Source organism: Jatropha curcas, chromosome 7 (assembly GCF_041381405.1).
Source record: "Jatropha curcas cultivar XTBG-Jc1 chromosome 7, XTBG_Jcur_1.0, whole genome shotgun sequence".
Classification (NCBI taxonomy): Eukaryota; Viridiplantae; Streptophyta; class Magnoliopsida; order Malpighiales; family Euphorbiaceae; genus Jatropha; species Jatropha curcas.
In genome coordinates this window covers 3592189-3601780 of record NC_143157.1, presented here as the reverse complement: position 1 = coordinate 3601780, position 9592 = coordinate 3592189, and the positions used below count along the sequence as shown (strand labels likewise).

Genomic DNA, 9592 nt, shown 5'->3' with positions numbered 1-9592 from the left:
TTTTTTATGCCAACAGATTTGTCAAAACCTCAGGCCTATTATAATAATATATTATTAGATACTGAATCAGTAAACATCAAACATACTTTTGATAAAAATGGAATAATTTCTTACTCTTCTATAAAAATAAAACGCGTCATCCATCCTAAGGATTGGCCCGTATCTTCTTTAGTAACGCCAGTAAAATTTAAAGGATTACATAAATATAATATGAGTTATAATTATTTTGATTATAAAAAAGCATGGGATACGATATTTTGTCTTCAAAATCCCACCACTACTCATTCATGGTTAATATATTTTGATCAAAATATACGCACTGATTTAAAAATTCCAAATTGGTTTAAACGATGGTGGCAATTTAAAGGAATTTCTGAGGAAATCATTCCTCATGATATCCATTATTTGTACCAGTTCTTTAAAACTCATTATAAACCTAAACCTGAAGAAGTTCATATTCCTTCTTTGATGTATTATTGTATGACCTTCTTCACTCCATGGGTATATCAATGGTATTTTGATTATCAGTATGTTCCAGGAAGTCAAATTCCCATGATAATAAAAAGACATAAAATAAAATGGTGGGGATCATTCAAGAATTCCACCACTGAACATAAAATTAGTCAATGGATCCGCAATAAATTATCCAGCCCATCTAAACCAGCTTTAACCTATGCCCATACATTAGCTATTCAGGATAGCCCCCAGTTTGGTATCCAAAAAGCCCAATGTCAGGCCCGGTTAGCTGCAGCCAAAACACCAGAAGAATATAGATTGATCTGTCAAGAGATGTCTGAACAACTCTCAACCAGTTCAAATCAGCCCATAAAACCATCCACCAGTAAAGCCCAAAGTGCATCCTCCAGTAAATCTTCAAACACTACACACCATCAAAGCAAGGGTAAAATCGTTTTACCATCATCCTCATCATCTAGTTCATCTAGTGAAGAAAGTGATAACAGCGATATCATAAAAATCCAAAGTAAAGCAGGTAAAAAAGAAAAAGAAAGAAAAAAGAAGTTAAAACAGAAAGAAAAAATAAAAAGAAAAGAAAAGCTAAAAAAGAAAAAGAAGGACACATCATCGTCCTCATCTTATTCTGAATCATTGTAAACAGGCAGAAGGAACCTTATTCCTTCATTCTTTGTAAAACACCCAGTCAAAGCGACACACAAGTTTTTAGTAAAAGGCCAACTCAGCAACAGTAAAGGACAGCTAGGCACAGCCAAAATCAACTCAAAATTCAGTAAAGTCCACTCAACAACAGTAAAGGTCCTCTCGCCAACAGTAAAGGTCAACTTGGAACAGTAAAAGCAAACAGTAGAGATTCTTCGACAGAGACTACTGTTCACCAACAGTAAAAGCAAACAGTAGAGATTCTCTGACAGAGACTACTGTTCACCAACAGTAAAAGTAAATAGTAAAGATTCCAAAAATTTTATTTAAGGGAGCCTTTTCCCCTTGTGAAGGCATCGATTGTAAACTCATAATATAGTATATACTTCAATATAGGCGTAGTAATTCTCTCCCAAAACTATCTCCCTCCTTTCTCAGTTCGATTGTAAAGGATTACAAGTGGAAAGTCTTAAAATTCTTGTAAGTTAAAACTAGTTTAAGTTTATCATTTAAAGTTTAATTTTTGTATTTAAATATTGTAATACTATTTTGTTATTTCAATTATTTATTTTAGTAAATATAAATTGCTACTTATTAAAGCCCTGTTAAAGGCTTCATTCTCTTCTCCCTCCACACTCTGACTTAGTTCTGGGGATCCCAGGCTAAGGTTGCAGGAACCCAACCTTAATTAAAATATAATCAATTAAAATTGGTTGAGTTAATTGATAAATATTAAATTGATTTGAGTTTTATTTGTTGTATAAGTATGCTCTGTGGTTGCACCTTAGAGTGATCTTCCACATCAGAAATATCATTCTTGTATGTTCATAAACATATACTGTTCACTTACTGTTCAGATTAAAATATATACTGTTCATCTTTAAACAAATACTGTTCAAATTAAAAATCTTGGGTATATCAGCTGGAAACACATAACCTCCTGGTGTTTATCATTGCACTTGATAAACAAAGGAAACATTGTGCTACAACGCTACGTACCAAGATAATAGTAATGATTTATATGATTATAAATCCTATTGATAATAGTATATTATTTGACATATACATTAATGATATTTTGATTAATATGTATATTGATAATGATCGTTGTTTAGTTCATGCTTATATAGGTTTTAATATGTATGATATGTTTATTAATTTATAAATTATAACTGAGTCTGAGTAATTAAACGGTCCTTTAGCCTTTTGTTGATATATATATATATATATATATATATATATATATAGGGAATTGGAAAGAGCTTTTGATCCTGCTTCTAAGTAATATTTTTGAAAATAAATTAGCTAATGAAGATGTGTTTTAAAATTATATTATTTAAGTCCCTTATAGTATATTTATTGAGTTCTTATGCAAAGTGAGTACTTAATAAGCATATTACGAGCCACATGTCACGTCTTACAATGGGGTAAGGTGTTACATAGCATGCTAATCAAGTAAAGAAAGGGAGAGAGGAGAAAAGATTATGACCCATCACCTAATTTACAATCCATCCCTTAACCCATTAAAATTTTCCAACCCTTAAATAATAAAATCAAGCAATTAATAGGACCCATTAAGATCCTTTACATAACGCCTAAATAACATAAAAGCAATAAATACTAAAAGAACCAAAACACAAGCAAATACTAACATTCCCAATACATTAATCACAGTAACATTCAATCATAATAATTAAGATAAAGGTAATGTGAATGTTAGAATGATTAAATGGTCAAATCTAAAGTTAGGAGAGTTAGCACAATAATAAATAACAAGCATAAATGTAAAATGCTTAAAAACGTAAATGATAGGAATTTAAAGTGCATAAAAATAAAAGGCAGTAAATTAAAAGGCATTATTTAAAAGCTAATACAAGATTTAGGTTCAAGAATTTGATGTTCATCATGGGTGATGAACAAATATGACTATCACCACCTATTTCTTGTTTTTTATTTCATTATGGGAAAATAGATGAGTTTTAATCACAATCTAAGCAAAATGGCTTAGTGCTAAACTCGAATGGATCCCGAATTAAGGTTATTTTACTACATTGCATTTCTTTATTTTATTTTGGTGTGTGGAAGGGCCTGGGGTCTGAAATGAAGACCTGTGTGCCACTAGAAGTGGTGTACAAGTCTTGCCCTGACTAGAAGCCTAGAAGCAGGTTTATTATTCTGTTTGGATGGCCTTTGTGGCGTGCACCATACGTAATGGCATGGCGCCATTACTTTGTTGCATGCACCACTTCTTGCACAGTCAAAAGAACTTGGTTGATCACGAGCTTTCCTCGTAACCAATATAAAGATGGTATTTTTATTACACCAGAAAATGAAAAAGATGAAGAAAATGAGGGGGGACTCTTAGAGATTACTTGATTTTGGAGAGACTCCAAAGATTTTAGTAAAATAGAACCAAGAAACCTAAATGTTCTAGTCCTTTTAGATGATATTAGTTTTGTTTAGATCAGATTCTTTATAGGTGTTTGATCACAGAATATAAGGCGGTTTTTCATAAAATGAATGATTAAACTCTTTATCCAAGCAAGAACTATGAAGTGTTGCTTTGAATCGAAGTTTGAGAAATGAAAATAGTAGAGTTTCCGCTCTATGATCCAAAAACCTCCTTTTCATCTCTTAAACCCTTGCACTGTTTGTAGGTAAATAGGGAGATAAGGTGACCTTTTAGGGCTTAAGTGGCTAGTGACACTAATAGGTCCCAAAATCGACGCAGTCCCATTTTTACTAAATCAGTCCAGATGGCATGCAAAATGAGGCAGCGCACTGGGGCGCGTCCTGGATGAATCATAAGCGCTTCCTAGGCTCAGTTTCGCTGCGAAACCCCTAGAAACCCAAAAAAGTAAACGTAGTCAAACAAGTCATTTTTCTTAAATACAGAATATCGATCAAAGAATCAGAGCAACTGGACATCCCGATTTTATTTCACACTAAAATAGGTTATCATCACTGAGTCCTTTTGGGGCAAAATTTAAGCGTCTACAGTTTGCCCCCACTTTGATGATATTTTGCTTTTTAAGCAAAAATTCATTGAAGTTTAAAGTAGATGCACAAGTAAGAAATACTTACCTAACGGTTGTTGAAGAAAGATGTCAAATCTGGACAGACAAAACAGGCATCTTTTGGAGTGAATTGCATTCTTTGAACGGCTTAGATGAGGAAATTATGCCATTTTGGCAGCTTTGCTGATGTAGAGTGCCATTTTAGCGGGATTTGATGGAAGAATTGTGTCATAGAGGTGGTTGATGTCTTTTGTGGAGGAATGCGTCATTTTGGCGGCTTTGATCAGAAAAGCGTCACTTTAGATGAATGTAACTTTAGACATGTGCGTTCTTTGAATAGCTTGATTATGAAATGCGTCACTTTAGACGGGTGTCATTTTGGGTAGGTGTGGCTTGATTCTGAAATGTGTCATTTTGGACGGGTGTCACTTTGGAAAGGTGTGTTCTTTAAATGGCTTGATTCTAGAATACGTCACTTTGGACAGGTGCGTTCATTGAACAACTTGATTCTAAAATGCGTCACTTTGGAATTGAGTAATTTTTACATGCAGAAGCAACTTTTCTAACAAGAAACAAAGGCCTTTAGCCAATTAAGGTTAGTAACAAAAATTTCGTGATTATGCCTGGAAAAGCATGCTTGTGTGAAAATACGTGACTTTGCATGAACATATATGGAAATGCATGACTTTGCATGAACTTATGTGAAATTACATTACTTAATATGAAAATATGTGAATGACATGACTTTGCATGAAAATATATGAATTACTTGACTTTACATGAATAAATGAATTTATTGAGAACCGTGTAGTGGCACGCAAATGAGGAAAATTTTTACCTATTGGCCTGGAATTTTACCTATGACCAGCGGTGATGCCCCTACTAAGGTGGCGAGCCATGTTGGGTTACCAGCTAAGCATAAGAGTTGTATCATAGCAAATGAGCCAAAAACTCAATGTTGGGCCCAAAAGCCCAAAACAGTTATATATAAGAGAAGGTCAACCTTTTAGATATCACTGTCAACCTAAACCTTAAACACTTTCAAAATATCCTCTATTTTCTTCTTTCTTTGCCAAATAACATGGTAGCAGGAAACATCGATAACAGGATTCCTGAAGGCATCATTATAGATCCCGTGACTCGAGAACTGAGTTTCAGCATGCACTTGAAGGAGATTCTACCCACATTTGGCGATTCTGTCAAGATTCAACTATATTTACCTAGACATCTTTATTGGGGCACCAATGAGGTAAATCTAAACTTTTAGTTTTCTTTTGATTTACCTGCATGAAGAACACTAGAAACACAAAAATAATGGGTTAGAAATCAAAAACTAGGAAGATTTGTACCTCTTTGGCATGATCCTCGTCTGTCCGCACCGTTGTGGCTTACGCCACATGAGTTGAGGCATGCGCCTCTTTGCTTCTGCGCTGCCTGGGAGACGCAGGGTATCAAACTTGTGGCGCGAGGGCCTAACCATGGTGCGTGATACTAACGAAGTGGTTGGCGCCACTGATTGTGCCTTGCGCCACTGAAGTGGCAGTTTCTCCCTCTTACTGTTGTTTCTTTATAACCAACAATAGTCATGCATATTTTGTGTTTCGCACTTATTGATTGATATACTTACATTGGTTTGTTTTGCTAAAAACTATTTCACGCGTGGAAGCTTGTGGGAACGCCTATTATATTGGCGAGTGGTTCAACCAGTTACCAAGGCGAGTGCATGACTGTGTCCGAGAGGCTGGCTTTGGGCAATTAGTCAATACTTTACTATGAGTGAAGGGGTGGAGTCTGCCTTCGAGCATAATGGTGTTGATGGAGCGATGGATGGCCACCACTGACACCTTTCATCTTCCATTTGGTAAGATGACCATCACTTCGGTTGACTTTGCTGCTATTACCGGCCTTTCGTTCGGAGGATGGTCAGTTGTTTTTAATGATCGTCTTCTATCTTTGAGCCAGGCGAGACTCTGTGAGCAAACCTTAGAGCTGCCATCATCATCGAGCCCACCATTACTCAGGGGCAAATACGATACGACAACATCTTCACTAAAGAGGATGGCGACTCCAAAATAAGGTTCTTACCAAAGTAAGAGCTATTTTTAAAAAAATCCCCTTTTCAAAATAACATTGCCTACTTAAAGATGTTAAAAGAAAACCACCTTTTAGTAAATAAAATGAATCTAACCCCGTTTTTCCTATCTCCAAAAGACGCATCTTTAGTCGCACCCATGATGGACTGTTGGAATAACTGAGCAAGGAGCGCATTATTCACCCCAAGAGGAGTCAGGGCCCCCATGTACATTTTCAGGTGGGTCTTGGGTCAGTTTATGCCATCAAACTTATCCACGCTCCGTGTAACAGACTGATTTTTTTTTTTTTTTTTTTTTAGTGTCGGTAATAGTGATTTACCGGTCTGTGAATAGTACCATCGGTCCGGAACTTGGTATTATTTTAGTCCGAAAAAATTACTATGCATAGTTAATATTTTATTTACTATATTTGGAGCATGTTTGCATGATTTAGGTGGGTAGAAAATATTTAATGAATATTTTTGGAGAGTTTATGTATTGAATGCATAATATTTCTAGTGTGGTATATTAAGAAATAAATGAGGAATTATTTTAGTGGAGTTAATTTAATTAATTGGTGGAGTTAAATAAGAAGTAGAAGAGAATTATTTGAGGAATATTTAGAGCCATTGGATGAGATTACTTAGGACTTGATCTTAGCCACACATTTGCATGATTTTAGGAAGTCAAATTTGACTTTGGCACTTAAAGTAAACACCACAACACTTATTTCTTTCTTCTCTTCTCCTTATCCACGCCATCTCCATCTTCTTCCTCTTTCTTTCATTTCTTCATTTTCTTACCTCCAAATTTACCACCAAACTACCTAATTAAATCATAGATTAGTACTTAATTCTTAAGAATTAAGAAGTAGAAGTTGAGTTTGGTGATTAAAACCAAAGAGAAGTGAAGTTACCATTGAAGCAAGTAAGTTGTGGTTTTTGAGTTTTGTGAATTTTTAAGTAGAATTCATGGTTTAGACATGTTATTGATGCATTAAATCATGCTCCAACTATTTCTTTTGTTAAGTTTTGCTTGTAATGTTGATTTTTCATGCTTTGAAGAGGTTGGAGAACCATCCTCAAAGGGGAAAGAGAAAGCCAAGGAGTAAGGCTTTCCAAGCTTTTTCAAGCTTGTTAATAAGGTTAGTGCAATCATAATTTCACTTGTTTAAGTTGTTTTTACATGGTTAGGGTTTTGAATATATTTTGGGAACTTTGTATGTTTTGTTGAAATTGCTGAATTTTAATGTGAGATGTGTTCTGCCATGGGATTGGAACTCATTTTTGACCCCTTTATACTTCCCATTTGTTTCTGACTTCTTCATGAAAGTTGTAGCTCTATTTCTCAGCTTTCCAAAACATATTCTTATGTCCAAGTTCAATACTTGTAGCTCAACTTATGAGTGAAATACCAAAACTGGTTCTGTTATGGTGTCTTCCCTGTCTATCCGAAATGATTGTCCATTTTGACCACTCAAATGGCAAAATAACGTTTTATGTTCTTCATAAAAGTTATATATTTACTTCTTATCTTTCCAACCCATCCTCTTGTGTCCAAATTGGAGATACATAGCTCAATTTATGGCTCAAACACCCAAACTGACTCTGTTGTGTCGAGCCACATGCATTACTAAATTGAGTGCCCATTTTGACCACTATAATGATAAGATTAGGTTCTAAGTTCTTCATAAAAGTTGTTGCCCTGTGTCTTGAGAATTCTCTCGTTTTGGATTGGTTTCATTTGAGTGTTTGGTGAAGTAGGAATTCAAGAAACATTGGACTTGGTTCTGCTGAATCAGGTTTGATCTGTTGGTCTATGTTCTGAGCTTTTGTTTGCTATCTTACTCTGTGATCTGGGCTGTGGTCCCTTCTGAACATTTGTATCATTTTGTCTTAGCTTTCTAATGAATCTGATTTCATGCAATTTGGAGACCCATAACTCAATTTATGTCTTAAAAACCCAGCAGAGGTCAAGTTTATGGAAATGCTGAAAAGTTCTTGATTTATGTACTTTTCTACTATATTAAGTATATATACATTTATAGTGTTTTGAGTAAAACTTTTGAACTGATGAGTACTAAATGAAGAGGTTTTGAGTTATAATTATTGCTTTTGTGAAAGAATGTTTTTGATTTGGGCTCTACTATGCATGATTGAAACGTGGTATGATGAGATGGATTTTCTTATTGTGAAGCTATGATCATATGCTAGGGTTATCAGCCCTTATAAATAGGCGGACGCGCTTATTGTGTGATGGGGTGGTGCTTTCATAGGCCACGGTGGTGCTTTCATAGGCCACGACTGTGTGATGGGGGTGGTGCTTTCATAGGCCACGGTGGTGCTTTCATAGGCCATGAGTATGTAATGGGGGTGGCGCTAATATAGGCCACGATCAAATCTGCTTATGTTCATTCTGCATGAGTATGAGCCTTAACGAAAAATGAAATTTTGTTGTTGCTATAAAAGAATGAAGACATATTTGTATTTATAATCTTCTCATTTCTTTCAAAGTATTTGAATTAAATGAATGCGATTTCGGTATTTATATAGTTGAGTAATTTAAGTTTTGCCTTGGCTTTTATTGTTAATTTAATTGTTGGTTATTTAGCACCACTGAGTCTTCCACTCAGCGCGTTGATTTTTATCACGCGCAGGTTAAGAGCGGAGGGTGTTCTTAAAGACCAGAGGACAAGCATCAGAGTAGAGATCACATTTTGGGTAGGATATTTTGTAAATGGTGATTTTTGGCATGTATGTAAAGATTGTATTATGGAGGTTGTATATAATAAGTTTATAATGTATTAAGAGTTGAAGGAAATAACATCTTATTATATTTTTGGTGTATGATGATTATATATTCCTTGAAAAGAATGTGTTTAGACTATGATGCGTATGTTGATGGATATTTAGAAGTGCTTGTGGTATGTTATGTTGAATTGGAGTTTTGGGGTTTGGAGAAAATTGGAAGTGTGTATATTTTCTTTGTGTGGCAAGTTAATTTTTAGGGGAAACTCTTGCGAAATTTTCGTAGGAATTTCCTTAAATATTATTTTCGTTAACAAAAAAAAAAAAAAAAAAAAAAAAACAAAACAAAACGTTAATTACTTGCCTCCTTATGAAAATTTAACCACTTCTAATTTGTGATCTAGCTTTAATAAGTGACATAAGACGGTGCTCCGGCACTGATTGTGGCATCCGCCGTCTGGTTCTCCGGGATTGGCCGGTGGGTGTTACACTCCGCATCTTGAACTTAGGCGGCAATCTCGCCTCAGGGGAAAGTGGAAGGGAGTCAGCATCAATTAAGTGCTCATACTATTTTATGCTTTTCAGAAACTTCTCAAATGAGTCCATCTTTTCCATCATCTTTTTAACCTCAGGTGAGGCT

At 35.2% G+C, this 9592-nt stretch overlaps 1 long non-coding RNA gene across 1 annotated transcript; it reads left to right on the top strand.

Annotated features, from left to right (window-relative positions):
* The first annotated feature begins 6647 nt into the window (after positions 1-6647).
* Positions 6648-9008, top strand: LOC149494594 (uncharacterized). The gene is made up of 3 exons (XR_016321825.1): positions 6648-7132; positions 7270-7349; positions 8862-9008. It is a non-coding gene; the product is annotated as an uncharacterized LOC149494594 (long non-coding RNA).
* Positions 9009-9592: the final 584 nt, after the last annotated feature.